The sequence below is a fragment of the Anser cygnoides genome, chromosome 2, assembly GCF_040182565.1.
Source record: "Anser cygnoides isolate HZ-2024a breed goose chromosome 2, Taihu_goose_T2T_genome, whole genome shotgun sequence".
Classification (NCBI taxonomy): Eukaryota; Metazoa; Chordata; class Aves; order Anseriformes; family Anatidae; genus Anser; species Anser cygnoides.
The window spans coordinates 67,986,665-68,014,399 of NC_089874.1; the positions used below are offsets into that span (position 1 = coordinate 67,986,665).

Consider the following 27,735-nt stretch of genomic DNA (forward strand, 5'->3'; position numbering starts at 1 on the left):
TTGTTCTAAATCTCTTCCTTAGTAACTGGTAACTGAACTTATTTCCTACCTGTACTGCAAAAAATACCCATGAAGGATCAGCTTAGTTTTTTTGCTGTCAATAGTACAGACGATGGCTGAGGCATCTTGGTCAACCAAGGGAACTTCATATTGTTTTCTGCACATTTTCTGCACATTTCTGGATAAAAAATAAAGATGATAGTGTTTAGAGTATCAATCTACCTGCCATCAGGAACACATTTATCTCATTGACGAAGAACACCATGAAAGAAAAGACAAATCCACAGTTCATGGTGCGAAAATTTGACTTTCAAAGTCTTCATCTGTATTTCTACTTCTTGTCATCAGACTCAGTCATCCAAAGTCTCAGTTCTAGACTCCGACATAAACAGAGACATGAACTTTGACCTAAGTTCAGAATCATAAGTATAGGAAAACCAAAATGGGCTAGAAGAAATCACTTCAACTCTCTCAGATGAGAGCTATTTTTATTTTTTATTTTTAAATTGTAGTTTGAGTTTCTGGCAAACCCTGACGCTGATTTCCATGTAATGCTCTCCAATTACACCATATTTACTAACCACAGTATGTTTATTGCTAACAAAATGCTGCACATGCTTGCTATAATAGGCCTCTGTTCAGCCATTACTGGGTATTTGATAAATGATGTGCAGTGTTAGAAGGTCACAGAAGAATAGCAGAGAAACACTAAAAAAAAAACAAAAATTAAGGGAAAAAATGTCAGGCCCCAAGTGGCCAGAATGACCAGACTGCGAGAGACACTCAGCTCTGCTCTCTCTTTAAATGTGAAAATACCTTATAAGGGAGAAAAATATCACAACATTTAAAGCCCAGTCTGTAGGCAAAGTCTGTGCCATTTAGTTGTCTCCCCCAAAGACCGGTCCCTAGGGGAACATGTGTATACTCAGCACAAAAGTATGTTCCACTGAACCCACGGGTGCAGCAAGTTCCTCCTTGGGGGACCAACATCCATACGTCTGGAGAAACACGCACGTGGGTTCAGGTCCAACCAGCCAATGTGACAAAGTGTAAGCTCCTTCCAGAGCAGAAGAAAAGGAAATGACCTGGAGGAAATGTGCAGGACATTGTTCCACAAATGCACTGCTGTCATCAGCTGGGCAAAACAAACAAAAAAAAAAACAGTTGCAATGGAAATGAGATTGAACTGGTCATTACACTGACAGAAAAAAATGCATTTCCATCTAATGGCTGTGGCGATACCTTTTAGGAGTTTTGGGTTTGTTTTGTTTAGTTACTGGGGTTTGGAGCTTTCCAGTTACCAGAGCATTCACAAAGTACTCCTACATTCTCGATCTGTGCATATGAGTGCTGTCTCCTATTCCCAGATGAGAAAGACATTTTTAACAAATTGATAAGCTAGAACTTTCCCATGCAGTTGCTATCGAGCAATGGGAATGCTGCATAGCATGTTAGAAATGAAAAATATGCATCTGTTCTTTTCAACTTGGACTAGCCCTCCAGCTCCTCCTTGTCATCTCGGGGTCAGAGCAAGATCGGCAAACGTCTCCCAGACTACAGCACTTGCATTGCTGCACTGCTCCAGGAAATGCCAGATGCGGTCTCTTGCACTGGGTTTGATCCTTTTGCACGCCTACCTTAACCAATGGGAAGTTTCAGTCAAGCAGGGGGGAAAAAAAAAAAAAAAAACAGTAGCTGAGGGAATAAAGACTAAAATGTCGTATTAAACCTAAGTAACAAGCTTGCAATGTTTCTTGTTTGTGTATTGCCTCATATGCTTTGAGGAGCAATTAGCAGAATGTAATTTCCCTCAAACTGGTGAATTACTAGCACAGACCAAAAATCTCCAAGACCCAGGTTTACAATGCTTGCAATGCACTCTTACAGGGATATTCATGCAGGAGGATTTTCCACTGAGCAAAGGGGAATTCCCTGCTTGCTAACACACAATCACATGAAACACATAAAAATCCCCATTCCCAAAAAGTTGAAGAGGTGATTCAGGTTTGGACAAGTGGTTTGGTCACAGAGTCATGTTTGCAATTAACTGAGGGGTTCCTGCCTTTTAGCCCCACTGGCGGTGAGCTCTTGGTTGTGCAGGGGACAATCAAGGCTTTCCAAGCACAGGCAGTGTGGAGCAGCAGACGGGAGGCCAAATCTTGCAGCACCCTGCCGCTGAGGGCAGGCAGACACTGTGGCCAGCTCCAGGACCCTGCTTCCTGCCATTGTTATCGCTGCAGCCCTGGAATTTCATCCAAATGGATTTGACCCCTCCACTAAGCAGCCAGCACATATTTCCCCGATTAGGGTATTCCTGTGTGAGGACAGGATGGCGTGTGGGGCTTGGAAGGAGAGCAGCCAGCTCCCGTCGTGCCAAAGTGACACGAGCATGTTGTTATGTGCTGGAGTCCTCACTTGGCATGCTGCTTTCTGAGGAACAAGAGCTCACCCAGCTGATGCTGATCTGTGCACCCAGAGTGTGTTTCTCCTCCAGCAAATGCAGAAGGAAAGAGAAAATAATGGGAAGGATGCAGTTCTTCAGTTGGGTTGCACTTACTTGTGATAGAAATTCAGTAGGTGCCACTTACGGCCTGCACTTTAGGAAGATTCTGTTCTTCTTTCAGGTTTTCAAGCCTGAAATGCACTGTGCTTTCTTACAGCACAGCTTGCCTCACCATGTTTGCATGCAAACTTTATTTCTGCACACACTATATATTGGTTTTGCACAGCATTCCCCTGCACAAGAGCTGGCCTTGTTTTTTGCCTGTGAGATACCCTCTTTGCAACCCTTTCTTTGCAGGATTTTCTTTAAACCACGGGATCACTTTAATAATGGTTCACTACCAGTAAGCCTCTGATATCTCAGATGATGCTCCAGTTCCACAAGAATACATTCCAATGGTCCTTGCCTCATGAATTGACAGCCAAAGCCACCCCAAAGATGACTGCTGTTTTTACCTTTTTTGAGCCTTATATTCAGGAACAGCTTTGTCCTGTTCTCAAATATCTCCTTCTTTTCCCCTTCATATTTGTACCAAAGTACACCCTACTAAAATTCCCTTTGCCATACTTTTAACTAGCCCTCAAAACTTAAGAAAATGTTACATATAACCCAGAATAACCACCAATTAGTATGACAATCTGCTTCCAGCTGCCCCATTTAGTCGTTCTTCGTTCTATTCTCCCAGCTTTCCTGCAAGAGAAACTTCACAGTTTCTTCCTTGACAAGACTGCTGGTGTCCAAAGGTCACTGTCACCACTTTAACCCATATCATCCAACTTATCCCTGTGCACATTCTTGAAGGCATTTCTAAAAGCTAAGTATTGAAGAGAGCACTTAAATTTGAATCCAAGCTCTGCCTTTGAAGATCTTCTCAGTTCCTCCTCCAGGGCAACCTCTCATCCCTTGTAGGAGTTGGAAACATTAGGACCACCTTGCTCCTCTCCTGTAAGTCAACCTTTCCACATCTGTCTTAAACAGAATATTTTGAGTTAACAGAAAACCTTCTCACCTTTTTTTTTTTCCCTCCTTCTCCATCCCATACTTGACTCCCTAGCAGATGCCAATCACCCACTCTCTACAAAGAGACATATTCCCTCTTCCTTCCCCTCGCGACTTCAACGAAGCATTGTTTCTCTTTACTCTCCAGTTCTAAACTTCAGCTCTGATGCAGGCATGGCAATGTTATAAACATTAACGATCCTAGCTAATGAAAAGCTATTCAGGGAAAGGTTTATAGTTTGCTATGTATTAATAGAGTTTTTGACATCCCAGAGCCATGGCTTCCTTGTAACTTTAAGCATGAGTCAATGTCAGAGGATACTGATCATGATCTGTTTCAGCAGATTGATCTTCCCCCTAAGAGCATATTAAACAATGTTTTGTTTGAATAGATCCGCAAGTACTTTGGGTAGGAACTTCAGCTGTGTGTCAGCATAGCTCTATCTGAAGTTAGTGGTATCAAGTCAGTTTATGTCTGGAGTCACTGACCTGGCATAAAGTTTCTTTCACTTGAGAAAATATAAATATCCCCAAAATATTAACTAAGCCTGAAAATGAGATTAAGACTTTAATATCACATTACAACCAGGGAAACAGACTTGAAAAGACAAACCCCAGATACTCCATCATATCCACCGCTTCTGAGTGGGGGCATGTGAAAACACATCTAGACTGAATTTTCAATGCAACTCAGCACAACAGAAGACGGGGAAAATGGTTGCCTGACAGTACTTTTGATGGCCATGCCACAGAGGGTCTCATACTGTGTTACCCTAAAATAGAAAATCATAAGCCAAGAGCTACTTTCAAAGCACACAAAGCTGGAAGTTCTGATCAGAGCACTGCAGGCTTAACAGAAAAGGATCTGGGTCTCCCAGCACAAGACCCCCATTTCACTCCCTTTGTCTTTACTGGTCTTTGGATCAATGCAGGCAAAAAGGTTTCCTCTGTACCAGGCTTTAACTTTGACCCTCCACTCAACTATGCATTCCCATAGTCATATGCTATTATTATGGTTTTAATTAGCACAGGTTATACACCTAAATCTATTGTTTCAGTAAAGTTTTGGCCACAAAGTTCACATGGTCATACAGAGATGAAAACCGAAGTTATCAAGTAATCAAGCTCAGTACTTTTGTTGCAATTACAGCACCATATGTGTGTTATTCACATACACCTTCCTCTCCTGTCCTGTCTTCCTCCCCTGCCCTGTCTTCCTCCAAAACCCTACCACCAGCTTATTGTTGCTTTGCTGTGATCAGTAACTCTGCATCATGCAGACAGCTGAATAAAATTCTCTCTCTGTACCAACCTAAACTGACATTTTGACAGGGGCATGCCTTGGCAGCAGTGTGTCAGTAAATCATGTTATAGCAAAGAGACACCATTTGAACTGAAGGCATATTGCTTGCAGCTGTGCTGCATGAGTTCAAGCTCAAGCCAGGCTGCTCCTACCCAGTGGATTCAAGTACCATAATAGATTGAGAATTCTTTCTGTGCCAAAACAATGAGAGATAAAGGGAGTTGGAGTTTCTTCCCCTTTTTACTCTCATCCAGCCTCCAAAGAAACAAACAGCTTAATCACACATGCACATAAACAAGTATTTTGAAATAAAATTGCACACAGAACACTGAAATGGTAGAACAAATTCTGTTCTTAGTTGCATTATCAATAGCCATGTGAAACCTATATAAAAATTTTGATCCCTGCCATTTTAGAAAACTTTCCTCTTCTGATTGTCTGATTAATATACAGAAAGTGATTATTACCTGAAACTCCACTCCATATGGCTGTTTTCTTATTTACATTTCACATAACTTGGACTGCATCATTGATTAGCCCATTTTACATTTATATTCCACCTGTCATTTTTGTTTGTTCATTTTCAGCTTCTCCATATAGAGAAGTTGTTTATTAGCTCTTCTTGAGCTCTTCAGCTTGAGATGAAAGGATGCTAGCTACCCTCAAATCCAGCCGTGTTACCTTTCTCAAAACGCTTTTAAATCAAAGTTTATTCATGTGCCACTACAGATGGTAACAGACCTGTTGTTAGCAAAACACTTCATGACTGGAACAGAGTGGTTACCTTCTTCATCATGAATGCAACCAGGAAGTCTTCTCCACAGAAAACCACATTCAGCTTAACTAATACTTACCCTTCTCCTCAAGGTTTTGAGGGGTTACAAATAATGTGACAAAACCAGACTTTTACTGATCAATCAGCATCTCAGAACAGATGAAGCCAAGTCCTTAGTGACAGCTATTCTTGGAATCCCCAGAAACATGAAGGAAAAAGACACAAGCAATTCTCTGTTAAGAGATCAGAAGTGTGACAGAGCAGACAGACAATTTTTTTATCTTTGTCAAAAAATAAGGGGAACAAATGGCTTAGGATTCCTCAAAAAACGTGCAATAACTAACTTGTATCAGAAACAGAATAGTAATTAATATTCCTCTCCTTTAGGATATGTTTTGTTTTCCCAGGTAATGTTTTGTTTTGTTTTTAATCACAGTATTGATTAGTTTTGATTTAATCTAACTTTGCTTGCAACTACTCACCCATAATGAGGTCAATTTTTCCTCCTCAAACATAAATAAGCAGCAATATCCTTTTAGAGTAGTGGGTATCAAGCAGTATTGAGACTTTTTGGAATTTGCCAGTTCAGAAATTACAAGAAAATACTCTTTATTCTTAATAAAAAACACTCTTTATTATACCTACTTTTTTAATTCTCTCCCTCTCTTTAATACTAATAAAAGTGATGGATATCTAAACTGGGCAGCTAACAGAGACAAAAAGTACATTCAAAATAGCCTCACAGTGGTAAGTAACACCCATATTTCATTTAACTTAATATAAGTGAAACACCCCCTAGCTTGCATATTCCAAGTAAACTTTTTGTTTCCTACAAAGCACAGAACAGTTTGTGCTTAATGAGTAGCACTCATTTCTTTGTTAGTTATACCATTTCTAACAAAATACAATTTCCAATAAAATTGGTCTGTCACTGTATCAAATTCACATCAGAATGAAAAATGAGTGGCAGAGATTAGTTTTGTGCTGGAGACTTGTCGCTAGCTATTTCATTTCTGTACTTTGACAACGTTCATAGTTAAATATGATGGGCACAGAAACTTACTTAACATTAAACTAGTATAACACAGAGTTTCTGAGGAAGGCCAGAATATCAGATATTCCCATTTCAGGCTTCTTTTGCTTCTCAATGAGCAGTGGCAGGAGTACATTATTGCGTAAGTAACATTCACTTAATGAATCAAGACTCTGATTGAGTTAGCCCTCACATGTAACATTCAATCATCACAAGGCACTGCAGTAAAGGGAAAGGTGACACGGGAGTGGAGGAATGGCACATGTCTCAGTCAGAGGATGAGAAGGCTACCCGATGGGTACCTTCAAAGTGCCAGTCAAAGAATCATCGAATATCCCAAACTGGAAGGAACCCACAAGGATTGTAAGTCCAACTCCTGGCTCCAAACAGGACTACCTAAAAATTAGACCATGTATTTGAAAGTGTCATCCAAACACTTCCTGAACTCTGACAGGCTCGGTGCTTTGGCCACTGCTCTGGGGAGCCTGTTCTGGAGCCTGACCACCCTCTCAGTGCAGAACTTTTTCCTAACACCCAGCCTGACCCTCCCCTGTCACAACTCCATGCCATCCCCTCGGGTCCTGTCGTGGTTCACCAGAGAGCAGAGCTCAGCACCTGCCCCTCTGCTCCTCCTGTGAGGGAGCTGCAGGCCGCCATGAGGCCTCCCCTCAGTTTCCTTTTCTCCAGGTCGAGCAAACCCAGTGACCTCAGCCACTCCTCCTACATCTTCTGCTTTAGACCCTTCACCGCCTTTTTAGGCCTGCTTTGGATACTCTCTAGTAGTTTTATGTCCATCTGATACTGTGGTGCCCCAAACTGCACACAGTACTCAAGGTGAGGCTGCGCCAGGCAAAGCAGAGAGGGACAATCCCTTCCCTCAGCCAGCTAGCCATGCTGTGCCTGATGCACCCTAGGACATGTCCGGCCCTTCTGGCTGCCAGGCCACACTACTGGCTCACATTCAACTTGCCATCAACTAGAAACTACAGATCCCTCTCCACAGGGCTGCTCTCCAGCCTCTTATCCCCTACCTCGTCCCATGTACAGAATCCAGCACTTACTGTTGTTAAACTTCATGCTGCTGGTGATTGCCCAGCTGTCTAATTTGTTAAGATCACCCTGCAAGGCCTCACCACCTTCAAGGGAGTCACCAGTTCCTACTAATTTAGTATTGGCCATAGTGGCCAATACTAAGGTGGAAGTGGGACTGCCAAGGTGGAAGGCAGTCCCACTGCCAGAGGGGAGGCCTTTCTCTCTGGCTAGAAAAATGTCATGGGGGAGCCATTACCAGGAAAAAGGCTCTATGCACGACTGCATTCACCTGGGAGGTGGTGGTCATCCCTCATTGCAGTGCCCTTCTCCTGGCCATGTCTCACCCACGGGGTAATGGCTGGAGGCTATGTCACCGTGACCTTCAGAAAACAGTGTGGGGCCCAGGAACACCAATCATTCAGAGAACGGTGTGGGGCACAGGCATGACCACCATACAGAGAATGGTGTGGGGCTTGGACATGCCTGATATCCATAGAATGGCTTGGGGCCCTGACATGCCCAACATCCTGAGAACAGCGTGGGCCTCAGATGCCTACTATACAGAGAACAGAATCTAAGGGTATTTATTTAAAAATGACCAAACAGGGGCTTCACATCATGAGAAGAATATAAAACTATTAGAGTCCAAAGGAGGGCTACAAAGACAGTGAAGGTTCTAGAGTAGAAGACATATGAGGAGTGGCTGAGGTCCCTTGGTGTATTCAGCCCAGAGCAGAGGAGGCTGAGGGGAGGCCTCATAGCAGCCTGCAGTTCCCTCACAAGGGGAGCAGAGGGGCAGGTGCTGAGCTCTGCTCTCTGGGGACAGCGACAGGAGTCGAGGGAACGGCATGTAGCTGTGACAGGGGAGGGTCAAGCTGGGTATTAGGAAAACGCCCTTCACTGGGAGGGTGGTTGGGCACTGGAACTGCTCCCCAGGGAGGTGGTCATGACACCAAGCCTGCCACAGTTTAGGCAGCATTAGGACAATGTACTCAAACATACGGCTTAACTTTTAGGTAGTCCCGTTTGGAGCCAGGAGTTGGACACAATGATCCCTATGGTCCTGTCCAACTATGGCTATTCTATGAACATGGAGCTTTCCCATCCTCTAGTACCCAGTGAAGAAGCCAGGGAAAGAGAAACCTTTCTCAGGAAAGAGATACATCAGCACATACTGTAGGGGACATGTTAAAATTTTCAACTGTCAACACATCTGACATGTACTAGTTAACTCCTGGTAAATTAATATGTAAAAAAAGACTTCTACTGCCTTCAATATGGCTATAATTTTATCAGATGGAATGACAACGACATCAGCCAATTTTAAAATCATCCTTTAAACTTAGTCAGAATAGGTTCTGGAGAAAGAGAGTTTTGGCCAGTAACAACACTTAGCTAAGACGGTATTATGAACAGAAATTAGCAGAGAAACTCAGGAAATAGAAATAAAACATTCCTCTTCCCTACCACCTCCCCAAACCTTTTGCAAACCAAAATCTTTACTTGCAGATCTGGCTTTGTTTGGCATGCATATAGCAAACTTGACTTTAAGCCCAGGAGAGCATAACGTTCCCCAAGAAATAAAGTGGCTCAGCAGCACAATAAAAATGTTTAAAAAAAAGTAAAAAGGTAAGAAAGACCACATCATGCTGAGCTCTGAACCAAACGTCTACTCAGGGAGAGAGCTAATGCACAACATGATGAAACAAGAAGTTGCTCATGACAGAACAAGCTCAAAACTGAGTTATGTGGAATTCTCATATGCCTGTCAGATGAAAAAAATAAATTGTAGCAAATAAAAATATAAGAAAACATCATTGAAAAGATTATTCTTAGGGTCTTTTAGATGTGGAACAGTCTCACTAACAAAGAACAATTGCCTCATCTTGAGTCACTTTAAAATTGATTTAACAAAGTTTGTAAAATAGATCTCTGGAAAAAAAAATAGAATTGTATTGGCAGGGGGAAAGACATGGTGATCCAAAGGATCTTTTCTGTTTCTAATTACCATGACCTCAGCTGGACATGCCCAAAAACTTTTAGAGAGGAATGTGTATTAACACTTATATGAGGACATGGGTCCCTGGGGAGATGAATGCATAATTGCTCCAGCAAAGATCATCTAATTGTCGGGAATGAAAAGTTATTGTACACAGAGCCAGGATTAGTCCAGTTGGGTATTTAGTGGTTTTTTGTTTGTTTGTTTTTTGTGTTTTTTTAAATTACCTTCAGCAATCTCCCAGTGTAATCCAGGTGATTGATATCAGCTAGTTTTATCTTTCTAATTACCAATGAACCTCACAAATTTCAGATCAACTATTTTTTAAAATTGTATTATTACTAGATAAAAGTTCATTTTAGAGAGAAATTGCAATATGTTTCAGATTCTCTTCACTGAGTATGCTTGTCCCCCCCCCCCCCCCCCCCCAAAAAAAAACAAAAATTCAATGGCTGTAGTAATAATTAGGGCAGACTGAAGTCCTTTGTTAATATTACTTAAAAAAATCAAGTAGCATGAAAATATTTATATGCTTTCTTCTGAAAATCTTTTAGTTTAAAAAAGTTTTTGGAAAAACATTTCAATTTTTGCTTAATTCTCAAATAAAAAACATTTTTTTTAAATATCAAAATTGGTACCAGAACTTTTCAGCAACATTATATTTATGCTTTTTGTTTACAGTTTTCTATTTGACAAGCACAAAAATGTCACGACATTAAAAACAAACTTCAAACCACATCCACCAAGCATTTCCTGAGAGGGAAAAGGGAATTGCTGTCAATTTATTGTTTTATTTTCAATAATAAGAAAGTAGAACTGCCTTGTTTGAATAGTACATTCTGAGTACCTGTCAGAGCAAACATTACCAAGTATTAACGTGTTGATAGTTGACCATTAGATACAGCCTTCCTATATTAAGAGCTTTTTATATAATCAGCATAAACCTACATGGTTAAACCAAAAACAAAGGATTAACATAAAAATCAGCATGTGAGGATACAAACATGTCCAATTGTATGCAAACTACACTGCTGCCTTTTAGTACCTGAAGCAAAGACCCGGTAATAATATGAAGAACAGAGTTTAGACGAAAGGCTGGGAGCCCTCCGGTTCTAAAAACAGGGAAAGGTTTTGCTGTTTAAAAGTCTTTCCCACCCCCAAAACTGGCCACCACCATCAAGGTGGCATTTAGCTGTAAAACTTGCAGAGACAGAGGACTGAAAAAATACATGACTGAGTACATAAGCCTCTGGCTCTTGGTATAGGTTGTGTCAGTGTTGAAGATAAATATCTGAAAAAAAAAAAAGTTTATGGTTTGGAATTTTTCTAACACTAAAATGATAAGGGAAAATCATCCTGCTCAGTTATGTATGGTGATGAGATCTTTTTTTGGCACTACTAACATTCAAATTACATTAAAGATAGGATGGGGAAACACTATATTTGCAAGATCAGGGTATGAACTTCCACTCAATCTCTGAGAAAGGTGGGGATTTATTATTATTACTTTGTTACTGTCTTGAAATTAGCCTCAACAAGAGCTATTTTTGAAAGTGAAACATGAACAAGAAATGCTTAGGTAGCAAGCCAGGGTTTACTAGGTCACTGCTCCTCAGACAGGCTCTTATATGTTCTAAAAAACACTTTAAAAACATATATTATTATTTCAATAAAGGTGCAAAACACTGAGAGCTGCACTGCAATGCCTCTCAATAAGGCTTAACCAAACCTGTGGGGAGATGTGTGTTTGCAACTGAAACACAAGCATGGCATTCCCCATTACAGCAGCAGAAATGGCACCCTATGCCCTTGGCACCCCACAGAAGAAACACAGCCTTCTGGAGGAGCCTTGTTTCTGTGCCTTGGGACACTCCTTACCGAGAGGGCGAGGAAATGGGCTGCAGTCAGAGACCTGCCAAACTATGCTCTTTTAGGGTCGCTAACCTACTTAGCAGCACCTCTATTCCCAGCTATGCAGCCCAGGTAGGGGTGTTGCCCATAGGAGTGCAATAGATGGAATAAACTGTTCATTTGCTCTCTTTTCCCTAGGACACTGCTCAGCCTATACTCGTTTAAAAATATATATATATATTTTAAAATGACTATGTCTACATGCTGTAGAGACTTCATGCATACACCCATGTAGGCAAACTCTAAAAATCACCATACACATGTATACGATCCCTACAGACTGTGTTTCCTTACAAGCAACGCTCTTAGAAGACTTAGCTAGGTTGTGTTTTTTGACAATAGCAATCTGATTAGACTGCACAAGATAGACATGTATCAGCAAGGAATTTAAGTATGAACCCACCTTTAACTCATTGCATATTCAGTTGCATGCATGTTTTCACTTAACTCCCTTGATAAATTGGGAACTGTAAGATTTACAAGGAACTGGCACAAAATAAATCAAGGAATAGAATTTTGCTTTTCATAAAATGATTTAGGTTGGACAAGACCTGTAAGATCAGCAGGTCCAACCTTTGACCTAGCACTGCTGAGTTTACCACTAAAGCATGTCCCTAAGCACCACATCTGCATGTCTTTTGAAGACCTCCAGGGATGGTGACTCTACTACTTCCCTGGGCAGCCTGTTCCAATGCCTCATAACCCTTTCAGTGAAGAAACTTTTCCTAGCATCCAACTTAAACCTCCCCTGGCACAACTTGAGGCCATTTCCTCTTGTCCTATTGCTTGTTGTTTGGGAGAAGAGACAGACCCCCACCCCACCACAACTTCCTTTCAGGTAGTTGTAGAGAGCAGTAAGGTCCCTCCAAGCCTCCTTTTCTCTAGGAGAAATAGCCCCAGTTCCCTCAGACACTCCTCATAAGACTTGTCTTCTAGACCCTTCACCAGCTTTGTAGACCTTCTTTGGGCATGCTCCAACACCTCGATGTCTTTCTCATAGAGAGCAGCCCAAAACTGAACACAGTACTCGAGGTGTGGCCTCACCAGAGCCGAGTACAGGGGGACAATCACTTCCCTAGTCCTTCTGGCCACACTGTTTCTAATACAAGCCAGGATGCTGTTGGTCTTGTAGGCCACCTGAGCACACCGCTGGCTCATATTCAGCTGGCCATCAACCAATATCCCCCAGCTCCCCTTCTGCTGGGCAACTTTCTAGCCACTCTTCCTCAGCATGTAGCACTGCACAGGGTTGTCATGCCCAAAGTGCAGGGCCTGGCACTTGGCCTTGTTGAACTTCATACAGTTGGCCTTGGCCCATCGGTCTGGCCTACCCAGAACTGTCTGCAGAGCCCTCCTACCCTCAAGCAGATCAACACTCATGACAAACTTGGTGTTGTCTGCAGACTTACTGAGGGTGCACTCAATCCCCTCATCCAGATCATCGATAAAGATATTACAGAGAACTGACCCCGATACTGAGCCCTGGGGGACACCACTAGTGACCGGCCTCCAACTGGATTTAACTTTCTTTGCTGCAACTCTTTCGGCCTGGTCACCCTGACAGTTTTTTACCCGAAGCATACACCTATCCAAGCCATGAGCAGCCAGTTTCTCCAGGAAAAACAAAACAAAAAAACCAAAACCTGTGGGAAACAGTATCAAAAGCTTTACAAATAACTGGGTAGACAACATCTACAGCCTTTCCTTCATCCACTAAGAGTATCACCTTGTCACAGAAATTTTGTTCTACTTTCTCAAGCAGGACTGTGTGGTTAGTTTGGAATGACAGCTTAATGAATGCAAGATGAAAATAAATGTTTTTTTTCTGTGCCCATTATAAAAACTCTCATGGGTGAAAAATTGCAATTTGTAAACTTTTTCTGAGATGCTTAGGATATGAGTTTTTCCTATCAGCACGACTTTCAGAGGCTCCTCTACGCAGAGATGGTGTGCACCCGTTCCCAAATATGTAACATACCTTTACCCATGTCCTCAATTAAGATAAAGTGTACACTGGATTAAAAGTGTTGTTCCACAGTGATCCTACAAAGCCTACAAGTGTCTTAATTAAGGTCCACACTACTACTATTTAAGAACTGCAAGAAACCTTCACTGTTTGGCAATGTATTTCCAAAAAGAGAATTTTCTTCATCTCGGAAATGAATCATTTAAAAAACTAAAATGAAAAGAGAGACAAAAATGAAATTAGAAAAAAAAACACTACACACTGGAATCTGCCTAAATGTATGTTGGAAACAAATTACAACTTGGCACTTTGCAAAGTATAAATCTAGCAAGTGTTTTGGAAGCTGGGGTTTTAAGTGTTGTTTTTGTGTGTGCTACTGCATTCCTCTGCACCTGTCTTATACTGTACACATTTGGAATTTTTCTGTATTCTTTATCATTTCAAAGACAGGAACATAAACATCTCTGCTTTTCCTGAGATGACTGTCAGTATGTATGTGTACGCATCACTGAAACTTCCTAGACTCCAGTGCTGTTTTCCCATGCCAGACACCACTGTGCGCCTTCCTGAACAGCAGACATTTTTTCAATAGCAACTTAACAGCTACTAAGGGAGAGTAGAAGGTCAGTCTCTAAGACAGGATGCCAAAAGGACAGGAATTGAATGGTGCTGGCTAGCAATGAGACACTATGCAAATCAAGAATGCAGTGTGGTCCCCAGGGAAACAGTTCATGAGCCTGAAGTATATGATAAACCTGCAACTAAAGCATTCCTAGGCAACTGCGATAACAATGTGTCACATTCCTGAGGACTCAAACCAAAAGCTGCAAGAGTCCCTGCAAAGCAGTGCTCCCTTAGACATCTGTGCTCTCAAGGAAAATGAAAGATTTTTGCAAGTTTTGTTACTTCCGTCCATTTTCTAAAAACAAAACAGGCAAGTTAGGGATTTTGAGAGGGACTAACCTAACCCTAAAGTAAATGATAGCAGAAAGTAGCTGTAAGATTCTTTAACTGGTTAAAAACAAAACACGCAGAAAACACTCATGCTTTCACAATGTATTGAAAATAATGTAAATGTCAAAATAAGGAGGTGCCAAACAAGTTGTTTCGCTGTATATTACAAATAACTAATTGTCCTGATGTAGTGTTAACCACCAGCTGGGAAGATTAAACCCATCTCTTCAAATTGGGTTTCTTACCCTTTTCATTTAGGCATTGTACTGCCTTTTGTAGATAAGTAGTCCCTTCACTGTTGCTCATAAATTGAGTATAAAAGAGCTCAAGATACTTATTTTTTTTTTATTATTTGCCATTGTTCAGTGGCTAGTCTGTGCAAACAAACAGATCATGAAATGGCTGCAGCAGGTATTTATTTGTTGTTAATTATTTATTCTGGTGCACTGGCCAGGTACCATAGACTGCAGGAGAGGAGGGGTAAGGAACGGGAGACGAAAACAAAACACCCTTGCTAGGGTGGTAGACAAAATTCTAGCATTCATGTATGAAATATGGGCTACAGCATGAGATTTAACAGAAGCACAGCCCACAGTGTCCTTCTGGGAACTGAGGAAGGAAAGATCAAGAGCATTCCAGAATTCATAAAGTAATTACATTGCACTTCTGTGAATCAGATCAATCTTAATACCTCACCTTGTTTTCAATAAGTGCTGGAAGCAGCAAACCTCGAGCTTATTTTTCAGATCTGAAGCACTCAAGGGCTCATTTGTTTCTTTGTTCCAGATATTCCTGCCAGTAGCAATGTAAATAACAGATCTTTGTTGTGTTGCTTTGTAAAAAGTCTTTGATATCAAAGACTTTTCCATAGCAGAGTGTCACAGCACACCTGACAACACACCACTTCCACAGTGGGTGGAAGGCTTTCCTGCCAATACCTGAAGCCAGAGATGATTAGGTGAATTGCAATAGTTAATCATCACTGAATTAAAACAAAACAAACAAAAAAAACAACAAAAAACATCAAGAACAGAAAAAACTACATGGAAAAAAAGCATCAGAATTATTCCATTCCAGATAGAAAAGCTGCGTACCAAAAAAGAAAGTGACTGGAAAACCACCAAGACAACAGCTGAGCCATCTGGATCAAGGCTGTCTCTCACATTCAACCCCGAGAACTAGGACAGCCATTAAGCAAAACTAAGGTAAACACTGCCTTCTTGCTTCTCAACGGCATCCAGAATTCATACATTGAGTGTGAAACACATCTATATGAAAAAGAAAAAAGCTACAAAAAAGCTTCTGTAAAAGAAGCTGCTATGTAAGGGCATAACACCACCGGACCACAAAATCAAAGCTTAAATACAGGTGGGAGTCTCCTGTGCAATAGTTTCCATTTCTGGCATTGTTTCTTAACGCATCTTTTTGTCTGGCTACGCCATTTGTGGGTATTGTACTGCTGTTTATGCAGGGCTTTATTTCCAACTCCAACTGCATGACATATCTCTCAAAGACCTCACAGGACACTGTTTAGACCATCATATTTTAAAAATTAAATTAACTTGTTAACAGTCATTGTCATTTTGCAAGGATTGAAAATTATCTTCAAGCACTCCAGCAGCTTCTAATTAAGAATATGCCAAGTGTCAACCTGATCAGATAAAGTGTTAAAAAGCTATTTAGCAAGCACAATTTGCCTGCGTAACTGTCTCCTGAAGAAACACCCAAAGGTTGCCATTACTTTTACTTTGTTTTCAGAAGAGCATATAAAATAATCTGCCCTTTGTTTCACCAGTAATCCGTATACTAACAGAGCTTTCTCCATTTTATCTGTCCCCAGTCTGTGAGTCTGAAGAAAGGCAGAGCCATAGAAATAAACATTAGTTGTAATGTCTCCCACTCACTCCCATGGACTAATTCCTTCCCTTCCTCCCATATGTCTGTTCACAGAGGCATGCTCACTGACAAAGCTGTCCATCCCATTGACAGGTAAGAGTACTAGATGGTTTGGGAACTTGAGACATTTTGCGTCCCCTTTCTTTTTTTCCGTACTACTAGAGAACACAGTCCTTGTGAGTACCTGAGCTGTGCAAGGATAAGGTATTATCCAGAAGCCCTGGTCACCTTCCCTCTGTCCCATGCCAACTCCAAATCTCCTGGGCAGTCAGCCGCTTTTCCAATCAAATCCATAGAAAATTCTTCCACACACACTGGAGAAGAATATGAATTCTTTGGTTTAGATTTGCATCCTGAGTTTTCCCAAGCATTCAGAGTTGCTCAGACTTAATTTTCCGGTTCAGGCACACTAGCAGAGATTAATACATTTGGGAAAAACAAGAATAGCACATTAGAACAGTGATACAAAGCCTGCAAACAAACAAACAAAAAAAAACATCAGTATTCTCTGCAGGCGCCACTTATAGCTGAATGTATGTATTCATCACAAACCTATTATAGGGTTGACTCTTGGTTTCAACTTCCTCACACTCAAACAACTCCTACACAATTATTTCCTTGATGATTCTTTCCTTTCTAACCTCCCCAGCCACTGCCCTTCCTAGATGCATGCCAGTTACATTACTGCTTAAAGGTGAAAAACAAAATCTACCCCAGGAACTCACTCTGGCAAAGTCTATCCTAATACGATTAATTTAAGAGAAGCAAAATGACCAAGCAGGGCCAGTAGCACCATTATGGCACAGAAAGCTGCGTGCACCTACATTTATTCCACTTGCAGCAATAGCGCTGGAAGTCCTGCAAGTAGAGAGGGCTAAACACACTTAGACCTGTGATTAACCTCCAGGCAAGTAACTAAGGATGTTGCCACAAGCGTGCTATGGAACGAAAATGGAAGAACTTGAGAACGAAAGGGAAGTGAGCCTTTCTATCAGAAGCGATGCTTCCCTCCCATGTAGCCCCAACACATAGCTAAAGATTTTCTCCATTTCTACGTTTTGTGAAACAATCTGACTAGGCATCTAGTTTGCCTAGGGGTAGCCTACCGCTTCTGTAAAAACAACCTGCAAAGTAAAGCTGAATAACAAAGCACTGATTGTTTGTACCAACTGGAGACCTGTTCCCCCCCAGAATCATCAGCTCTCTGCAAAAATTTCAGTGTCACGCTTTCCTTTTCAACTTACAAGATCAATGTCTTGCTGCTTTGTTTTAGTATTATATAAGAAAATAAGAAGCTATTATATGGAATTGAATTAGTCTTCATTCAAAACATGTTTTGCAAAAGGTTTGATTTACTCAGTGCCAGCCAGAGACAGTGAACTTATTTATGAGGGTTGGATCTATTGTCTAGGTTTAATTAGCTAATTATTAGACTTCCCATTTCTGTTGTTGCTGATCCTTAATACTTCTTGTAACATGATGTGTTTAGGATGTTTTCCAAAATGTTTTCCAAAAAAAGCAGAAGACATTTGTATTCATTCTAATTGTTCAGGAAATTAAAGCTTGCCTTTTTTTTCCAGCTAATTAGCTGAAAGACCTTGCTTCTCACTCCCAGAAATGACCTGTAACATCTTTCTCTCCCCTTAAATAACCAACCATTCATTTACTTCTTTTCAGTCTTACATCACTCAGCAACTTTTTCCACAGAATTTCCTCTCACTAGTTGCCCATTTGCCCATAAGAAAACATATCCTAAAGGCTGCACTAAAGTTTGTTCTCCAGATATCAACATAGCACATTACTGTTGATGGCTGAAGCCACTTTTGGAGGAAGAGAAGGTGCTGCTTCATGATGCAAAGGGGTATAGGACTGTGAATGTGCAATATATCACCATACTGCAGTCATAGCAGAGAGTATGTACAGTCATAAACAGTAGAGAGAACTGTGTATGTGGGCCCTCTTACTTCAGAATTTCTTTTTCACCTTTATTCCATATTGTGGAAAACATCTATAGGAAGCCAAGCATTATACATCTTATTTTGAAAGCCCCTCTGCTTTTTGAAGTACTTGAGATTGGACCCGTCTATATGCAATTTGATTGTGTTATCACAAGAGGAATGATTTAAAAACAAAATTGACCCCTTCTTTTGACATTGGATCAACACACCCATGAAATGTACAGCAACAAAGAATTATGGGTGAAAAGCATTTACTAATGTATGCCTTGCTTTTACAGCTGCTTCAGCAAAACATGGAGTGGTTACTTACAAAAATAAGTGGCATGAAACAGCTATCCAATGTTTTTTGATGAAAATAAGAGGATGTTTAAAATAACAGTAATTCTCCTGAAAGACTTAACATTATTATTCATACAGTACCAAGTCACAGAATATACACTCTACCCATAAATCGCACATCACAGAGAACAGCAGTAGGACTTCATGTTTTCCTTTCCTACCACTTCAGACCCTCTCTGATACCACTACCCTGGTGAAATGATGAACACTTACAGGAAGAAAACTGCTCTACTCCCAAACCCATTCAATCCCTGTCATCTTTCAGAACATTGCAATAGCTTGTTACAGTGACATTTGCAATGTGAACAGTCATCTGCAAAGGAAGAAATCATCAATATATTTCAAGATATATCCTGGATTTATTACAAAGTTTCAAAATTCTGTTGACTGTCTTCTTTGTTTTTCTTCCATTTTTTGTTTTTAATGTCTTTTGGCTTAGAAAAATATCCTAGAAATCTTACAACATGCAGCTGGTCAAAAGTATATTTAACACACTGAATATTCTCTAATCAAAGCTGTGGTAATGCTCATCTAGCTAAAGAATAACCCCAGTTCTCAGATTAAAAAATGAAACTACATCAATACATCTTTTCTCCTTTCTCCACTCCAACACAGTTTTCTCATGGCAGGAAAGCAAATGAACAATAAAATACTGTAAAGTAGACACCCTTGCAAAAATCTCTCATATCTTCATCTTGAATCTCCCTGCTGTTCCTTAGAAGATTGTTTCTTGGTAAACTGGGAAAGGCAAAAATATTTTTATTTTTTTAAACTATTTTATGCCTGCATGATTCTCCTCACTCCTAAAAGCCATTAACCACCTTCTCTGTGTCCTCTTGCACGGCGTTAATCAGTTATCACTTTTTTGTTGTTGTTTACAGCTGAAAAAAGCCAGAGACTTTCAGTCAGACAGCTACAGCATGTCTTTAGAACATGGATTAGGCTACCAGACAGCAACTACACAGTACTGCTGTCCAGAGCTAACAATTCTGTTTTTCCCTAGTATATTAGTATTTTTTCCTTGAATTCACAATTCTTATAAATTTTTAAAAGTTGTTTTTAAGCTACTTAGCTTTTGTCTCAAACTACATACAGGAAAAGTTCACTTTCCATAGACCACTTAAAGAATCCAGCCAATATGATGCAGCCAAAAGCAAATCCCGGCACAAAGGAATATTTGTCAGTGTTTATGCATAGCATCACATTTGTAATACCAACTGTCCCAGGCAATTAAAGACAAGTCATTCTGGATATTTTTGAGGAAAGCTCCATTGGAACTGTGGGGAGCAGTGCCAAGACATGCAAAAGCAGCTGTAATTTCATGTCAGAATATAAATCAAAGAATCACCATATAAATAAAAGAATCACTGTAATTCTAAAATGGAAAGCCAGAGAAAAACCTTCAGCAGGAATTAAAAGCAATTTGGAAGAAAGTTATCTTCACTGAAAGAGAGACTCATATTCAACGGAGGTGCCAACAAACATACAACATGAATATGACCTGGCAGATAGCAGAGATTTAGAAACCCATAAAAGCCTGTTAAGAGCAATTAAATAGAATTGTGTGTTGTGAGACCAGTACTGATGAGGAATTATGCCTTCACTCCAGCTTGTATTACCTTAGTAAGTATGCGTATGAGACAGTGCATGCCTAAAACAGTTATTTTGTATGCGTATACCTCAGCTGACTACAGTAATGAAAGAAATACATTCCATATTTTTACTTAATATCATACTCACTGTAACAAGCGAGTTACAGAATGACAGCGGAACCACACTGGAATAGAGACCAGCACAGGTAAATTACAGCCTTTCTGCAGAGTGCTGCTGCAATAACCACAACAACCTGTGAATGACAAGGCAATAGAGTGACACCTATTAGTGAACTGAAACTACTGAGAAGCAAGCTACTCATAAAGCTGTTCACACCTAAAGCTTAGATCAGCCTTTTAGGGCCCTGTGCTGTTTATAAAAGAGCAGAGACTATGCAAGCACCGCGGAGATTTCACAGAGTATTTACCGCCATGGAAAGGAACATAACTAACATCCAGTTCACTTTTAAGCAGGGCTCTTTTACACAATGTTCTAAATGCAAATGCTATGACCTTCCAACCCCATCCCCCAAATGATGCATGCTCTTACGGTCTTGAGACATACATAAGCTCTCAGCCATCACTTTCATGTAACAGTACAAGCCAAGCAATCTGACCACGCCCCTATTAAATTGCACGTTTGTGAAACTGACCCTGGAAAGAGAAATTTCCTGACAATTACAGAAGAGTAGCTGAAAAGATCAGATGATATAACCTGTTTATGACCCATCTATTATTCAGAGGAAGTAATAGGGCAAATAGTGTTACAATCACTAATAGTTTCACAAAGGTGCAGCACCATTTGCTTCTGCTCTTTTTTTTTTTTCTTTTCTTTCCCATGGGGCTATTACATATTCAGTCCTAAATACTTAATGTAGGTGTAGAGTGAAATCAGTAGGTTGTATCTTTATCAGCGAAGGGAGACCAATGTCAAACACTTTGAGGAAGATCTGCAGAACTGAAGCCTGAAGAAGCCTAACACTAGGCTGCATCTTGCAGACTTTTAGGTTAAAGTTTCTAATAGCCACTTTACCAAACAGCAAAGATACTCTTTGAAGACTCAAATACACGTGTTCATAGTTGGATGGGGCTCACTGTTTCACTAACTCTGAGACTTCACTAGCAGAGACCATTTTCTTCTCTCATTTGGACTTCCAAAGTTGGGGGCAACAATCTCTTAATCAGCTGTACTTGCGTATTTTCATCCAGATCACAATGCTGATCAGTACTGGGTTTTCAGAGGGGTCACACTGGACTGTTTGGTCTCAGAAGGAAGGTGTCTATCAGTACTAATTCCTCTTGCACTTTCAGAATTCAGTCTGACCTTAGGTAAGGACTTGTTTTACAATCACATTAAAGGTTTGTTGTTGTTTGAATGAGAGTTATTCCTTCGAAATTCACAGCTCCACAAGTTTCAAGTTCAAAATTGGAAAGGTTTGAACACAGAAGTGTTGGGAGATTCATTGACTAAGTTAATGTTTTGACAGTAGAAACAACAGCCTATCATGCAATTTAATAAATGTTTGCTTTACCCTTTTTGTTTAATTATTGGAGTAATAAATCTCACCCTTACAGTTTATTTGAAGTACCTTTCAGACACATGATCAAAACGCTACATTGTATGTGCTCAGAGGCCCCTCAAAGACAAACACATTCAACTATTGCACTACAAGCTTACTAGAAAAGTCACCCCTCAGACTTATGGTAAAGAGCAGATTACTGTTATTAGCAATAAAAAATTACAACAGGGACTCAACATTTATTTTTTCAACTGGAATTTTCCACAGGGTATCTTGATTATGTTTACAGTTGAGATGTAACAGATTTTTCCCTACTCAAATAATTAGTTGGATGACTTCAGTTATCAGAGGCACTCCAAAGACTGAAAAGTTAAGTTTAACCTGGTTAGAAAAAAATAAAAAAAATCAGAAATCTGGAAGTCTTTTAATATTAACCTACTTGAAATCTGTACTCAGGTGCTGACAAAGTTAAACTATCTTACTGATCCAAAAATGGAGTTCATACTGAATTGCTAGTGACCTCCAAAGACTGAAGTTCTTCCTTTCCTCCATTTCATTACAGAATAACATATTTTCACAAAATCAATAAAAATGGCATAAGCAAACTCGTTGGCTGCGTTTGTTAATACTGTATCATAGAACACTTCTCAAACAAAATATAAATTGTCAGACATAAAAGAAATTGTAAAAGATACTATTTTTATTGTGATAGTGACAGAAAATTTCAAAAACAACTGGGATTCCAGTCCCAATGTTTGATAAAGAGCCCCTTCATCATTATGTCACCTACAGTCCATCCTTCTGCTCCAAAATAATGTTGGATTTCCCTAATGTTCTGCAACACTGCATGCTCAAGTCGGCATGTTCGTCTGAAACCAACCTCCCAAAGTGATCACTCAGTCTGGAAAATACAAAGTAGTAAAATTTATCAAATCCAAGGCATGCTATGAGCGGAATGGTTCAAAACGTGTATTTCTAAGAGGAGAGGAGGTAGAGTCAGGTTTGAAGTCAAGTCTTAAATATGAAAACGAGCAGCTCAACCCTGCGCATAATCATAGTTATTGTTTATGTGCCTGTTTAGGCACATAAGTGAAAGTATATTTTACAAGTGCTTGTACTAGGAATTTCAGGCATTTTCCTTTTCCACTGTAATTACTGATGTAGTTGAAGTTCACTGCAGGACAGTTTGGAAGCTTCCCTGTGGGAGATAACGTCCTGTAAAACAGCCAACCTGCAAAATAGGTCCTGCAAACATTCCAGGGGGAATTGATAGGTTTCTCTCACAGTTGACTCCAATATTATTTTGACTGATCTCGTTGCTTACAAGGCTGATCTTCATAAGGCAGGTCAGTCAGTCAGGACCATTAGTTGATCTGGATCTTCTCTGTCAGCAAAGAAACTACCCTGACAAACACAAGGTTAGTCCTTTGCAAAGATTAAAATGCAGGACCCTGTCTTGGTACTAAAGTGTTTTTTTTGTCAAGTGTCTTCTATTTGAGATAGAACTCTTGAACTTCTGGAGGAAGAATGAAGGAATGAGCTACACAAGTTTATAACACATAAAAAAACACAAAAACACGTTTACTTCTAGATTTTTTTTTTCCCCACCAAATGGGCTATTTAACATTACACAAAATAATCACTACTGATACCTACACAGTGACTGAGAAACAGGATAACATCGAAGAGGGGATTCTGTACCATTATAGGATGTAATAACTAACTGACAGGTGATTAGGTTTATTCTACTTCCACATGCTATAGCTAGGGAGAGGAAAACACTTAGTACATCAGTTACTCTGGTGAACGCATCTAGCCAAAGATGTCGATCTGGTCAAGTTGGCTACAGAAGACTCAGGAATGGTGGAATTTGCCTTTTTTGTGTCTTCAGAGAACATTTTGACAGATGTTCAACAGGAGGAGGAAAGGGTTACAGTGGTAACTTGAGAAATTTGCAGAGAACTGGCCAGTAGTACATCCACAAGACTGAAGAATGAGAATTTGAAACTTGTTCACATTCTAATACCTCTGAAATCTCCGCTTCAGAAACATTTCATATTTAGAAGCAAGGGAATCTGACCAAGTAGAATGCCAAAGGGGACCTCACTTTCCAAATCACACAATGAAATAATAGCAAGTTTTAATGGAATTGCATTGCGCTGATGGAAGTGAGTCTAAAAGTGGGCTACGCAAGGCTGAGTTCTGACTTGCATTAGTGAACACAGAAGACAAAACCCATCGCGTTAGTAAGTTACTGAAAAATTCCCAGCATGTCACTGGATGTGTCTATGAAGAGTTAGAACTGCATCACACGGAAAGAAAGAAGGTGGACCCAAAAAGGCACATGCCATAAGTTAAATAGAAGTGAAGTCTCAAGGAGTGATTCATTTTTGCTCCTGTTTGTTGCCTCCTCTCACTTTTATATCAGGCAAAAGGATTTTTGTCCTGGATTCTAAAACCAACATACTACTACTCCATTCCTTTATAAAAAAAAATCAATTTCTTCTGCTAGTCATATAAGAAATGATTTAATATTCACATAAGTGCTCCGGTCTGCATTTTCGTATCTGCTCCTGTACCTTTTGTTTTGAAAGCATTCATGTTATGCAGTACAATGCTAAATCATAAGCACAGTACCAACCATGAATATTAAACAATGCTTTGAGTACTGGACATGGTAAAGAATGATATATATTGAGAGGAAAAGGATGCAGACATTGTTTCTCTTCACCATTAGGCTTCAAGTACTAAGACTTCTTGCCTTTGTAAACATAATATTCAGAAATAGCATTACAACAGAACAGATGATGAGGATTATTGTTTTGGTCATTATCTGGAAGTGCAGTATGGGAGTAAAATGGGAAAGAAGGTAGGAAGAAGAGAAAGCATGCACAGACCAAGATCACCATCTAGTGACAGAACTTTTGCTTTGCAAAAGGTGTACTTGAATATTAGATAAGTTTCTGACTTAGAGAAACAAGCCATCCAAACCTTTTACAGTAATAACACTAATTTAAGGACTATGTCTTCCTCTAGGAGTAGGAAAAGAATTCAGAGCATATGATCTGGTGCAGCAAAGTACTTAATATGTTATTTATTCTCTCTGCTTTAAAAACAAGGTAAAAATATCTTTCCTTGAATTTAAATTTCTTTGAATTTGAAAGATATCTACAATTTATGTGTAGAATGATAAACTTATCTTGCAGAAAGGAAAAACGATTAGAAAACCTACCTTTCAGATTAAGCTTTTGCCATCTATCCTCTTTTCTTATTGCATTACCTTTTTTCCCCTAGTCCTGGCTCCTTTTCACACGTTACAAAGGTTTCTATTTCTATTCTTTCTAACCAAGCATATCCTAGACTTGGCCATCCCATCTGTTTCCCTGCTTCTCCAACACATCTAGGTCCAATGTTTTTCTTTCCAAGGTATTCTATAGCTTGTGCCACTCGAGCCATCTTTACCCTATCAAAGTATTTTCACCCACATTCAGCAGGTCTGTCATGTCACTGTCCAGCAGACATTAGCTTCTCAAACACCATTCTGCTTTATCCCTAATCACTCAAGTTACTTAGCTTTGTGGTAACAGGATTAATCATGGTTTAAAAAAAATATTTTAACTCTATAATTTTGGCATGCCAACCAACGCTATCTGTACCTTGTACTTCCCATCCATCTCATCTCCATGTAACTGTTTTCTGTTGTCTTACAACAGTGTGCAAGCGTTAGTGTGCTTACTGTGCAAGCTTAGTGTATAACAGGGAAACAGTCTTAAGTAAAGCTCGAGGAACAGGCTTAAGTAAAGCCCCAGGAACAGGGCTGCACACCTCTCCCAGGTGATGGCTCTTCAAAAACTAGGCAATGGTTTATGCTGAGTAGTATGTGGACAAAAAGATTTAATTCCTATGACGTGGAAGGAATTGACTAAAAGCAGGGACTACACAGCTTTTGAAAAACAAAAGCATGTTTTAACTTCAGCTGTGAAAGCACTGAGGAAAGAACAAATAGTACAGGCAGAGGCATTCATTCCTTCATGGCTTTTTTTTTTTTTAAACAGGACCAGGGGCTTTTCACCTGATAGTTAGGCACTGTGCAAAGGGATAGCTTTATTTTTGGAATGCTTGTGTTGAAATACACTACTTGTTAAATAGGAAGCTGTATTCACAGACAAATGATTATTCTGGCTCCCCTTCTACTGATAAGATTTTAAGCTGTATTCTACAACAATAGTTTCATTTAGCTTTTAACAATTTATAAAAAAATGCTACTGCCAAAGTTTATCACTTCTGGAATGTTAGTAATCAGTGTTGTTCTATAACCTGTCAACACAGTTGTGCTGATACATGCCGTAATTAATTTGGACAAAAGGAACCTACTTCAAAAAATCCTCTAAATAATTGAAATATGTATCCTATTTTACAGTTGAACATAGGCTCTACTCACACTACACTTCTGTGCCCAAACCTACTAGGAATACTTACAAGAAGAAATAACAGGTATTATTCCTAAATAGAAGGGTAAAAATCACAATTTACACAAAGCATTTATATCCGCTGTAAGTTCAGGTAAACATGGACAAATATGTATATATACACAAAAAAATGTCCATATTATATTTACGTCTACATATATGATATCTTATACAAAACATTAATGTGCAGTCTTACTCTGGTAACATCCACCTTGGCAGGCTAATTAGGTTTGGTATTGAAAAAGTGAAATTATTTCTCATGTGTCAAAAAAGTAAATTTGATTCCAAAACCTTTTTTTGTGAAGCAGAGCAAAGAGTAATGGCTTAACACCACTACCCCAAAACAAAACTTCCCATAAAGCAAGAAAGCCTGTTCTTCAGGAAAGATACCTCTTAAAAATAAACCCATTTAATTTTTCAGAAAGGAAATTGTGTCCTACCTAACCGGTTCTGAATGAGCTACTTTGGCACACTGGAAACCGCACCTGGGTATCATTCTTTCCAGAGAGAGGGCCCCAGTTTGGGAGCAGGGGTGTCTTACCTTGGAGCAGCTCTGGCACTCACGGTCCTCCCAGTTCATGACATGGATGTGGCTCAGTTTTCCCCCACAGGCATCCCACAGCAGTATGGGGCAGGCAGCCAGGAAACACTGCAGCTTTGAGGCATCTCTGTGGTCAGAAGAAGAACCCAAAAGGTGCCCAGCTGCTCTGCAAAGGCACTTAGCCCACGCAGGGTACAAAAATTAAAGTAGCTACTTTCTTCTAGTAGTTACCGTGAAAGTTTATGCTTTTGCATAATATTGTGTCATATTATATATGAGGCCCTCAAGTTTATAATCAGAAGAACTCAGGTATTTTGAGTCTTCTCCTCCAGACCAATTTCAATTCTTGTGCCTCCACCCTCTGCAAGAAAAGCTTGTCTTGAAAGCAACATTATCTTACAAATAATAAAAACAACAATAACAAACACTACTTTAAGCTATAGCAACCTTTTAATACTCTCCTTAGCCCCTTAAGCTCTTCACAAGAAATTAGCTGTTGTAATGCAGTCTGTAAAAGTAGTAATTTTAGTCTCCATGGAAAAAAAATGATTTACCAACAAACATTCTCTGATTGACTTAATATAAAGCAAATAAAACCATATCTTATTTAAGACAGGCATTACAAAGTTTACATTATAACTTGTCAAAATGGCATCTCCAAGAAGTAGTAATTAATACACATAGTGAATTAAGCTTCCTTAAAAACAAAATGCATGTGACAGAAACAGGAACAAACAGCATCTTTATGCTTCAGCAGGTCAACAAAATAAACTAGGCAAAAACACTTGCATCATGTTGACTCAGTATATTTTTTCCCAAATAGTATTAAATTGCTGACTATCTGATGAACTACAGAAAAATAAATGTTGGTTTTTTTTTTTTGTCACCACTTCTAAATTATGCATATCCCCTTGCATAAAAAAATCCTTATTACAGTCACAGAAG

At 39.7% G+C, this 27,735-nt stretch overlaps 1 protein-coding gene across 11 annotated transcripts in view; it reads right to left on the bottom strand.

The window, feature by feature from the left end:
- The window catches only part of LOC106044363 (transmembrane protein 170B), a 101,586-nt gene that overhangs the window by 23,312 nt on the left and 50,539 nt on the right, over window positions 1-27,735 (bottom strand). For 4 of the 11 annotated variants that reach the window (XR_010829383.1, XM_066992313.1, XM_066992314.1 and 1 more), the window contains 2 exons: window positions 26,791-26,917; window positions 20,409-20,514 (listed from right to left, as the gene is read on the bottom strand). The exons of 4 other annotated variants lie outside the window; for them this stretch is intronic. The gene's annotated coding sequence lies outside the window, so the exon portion shown is untranslated. Of the gene's footprint in view, window positions 1-49; window positions 8,380-20,408; window positions 20,515-26,790; window positions 26,918-27,735 lie in introns of those variants that run through there. 3 more of the 11 variants (XR_010829392.1, XR_010829388.1, XR_010829386.1) reach the window with 2 other exon arrangements.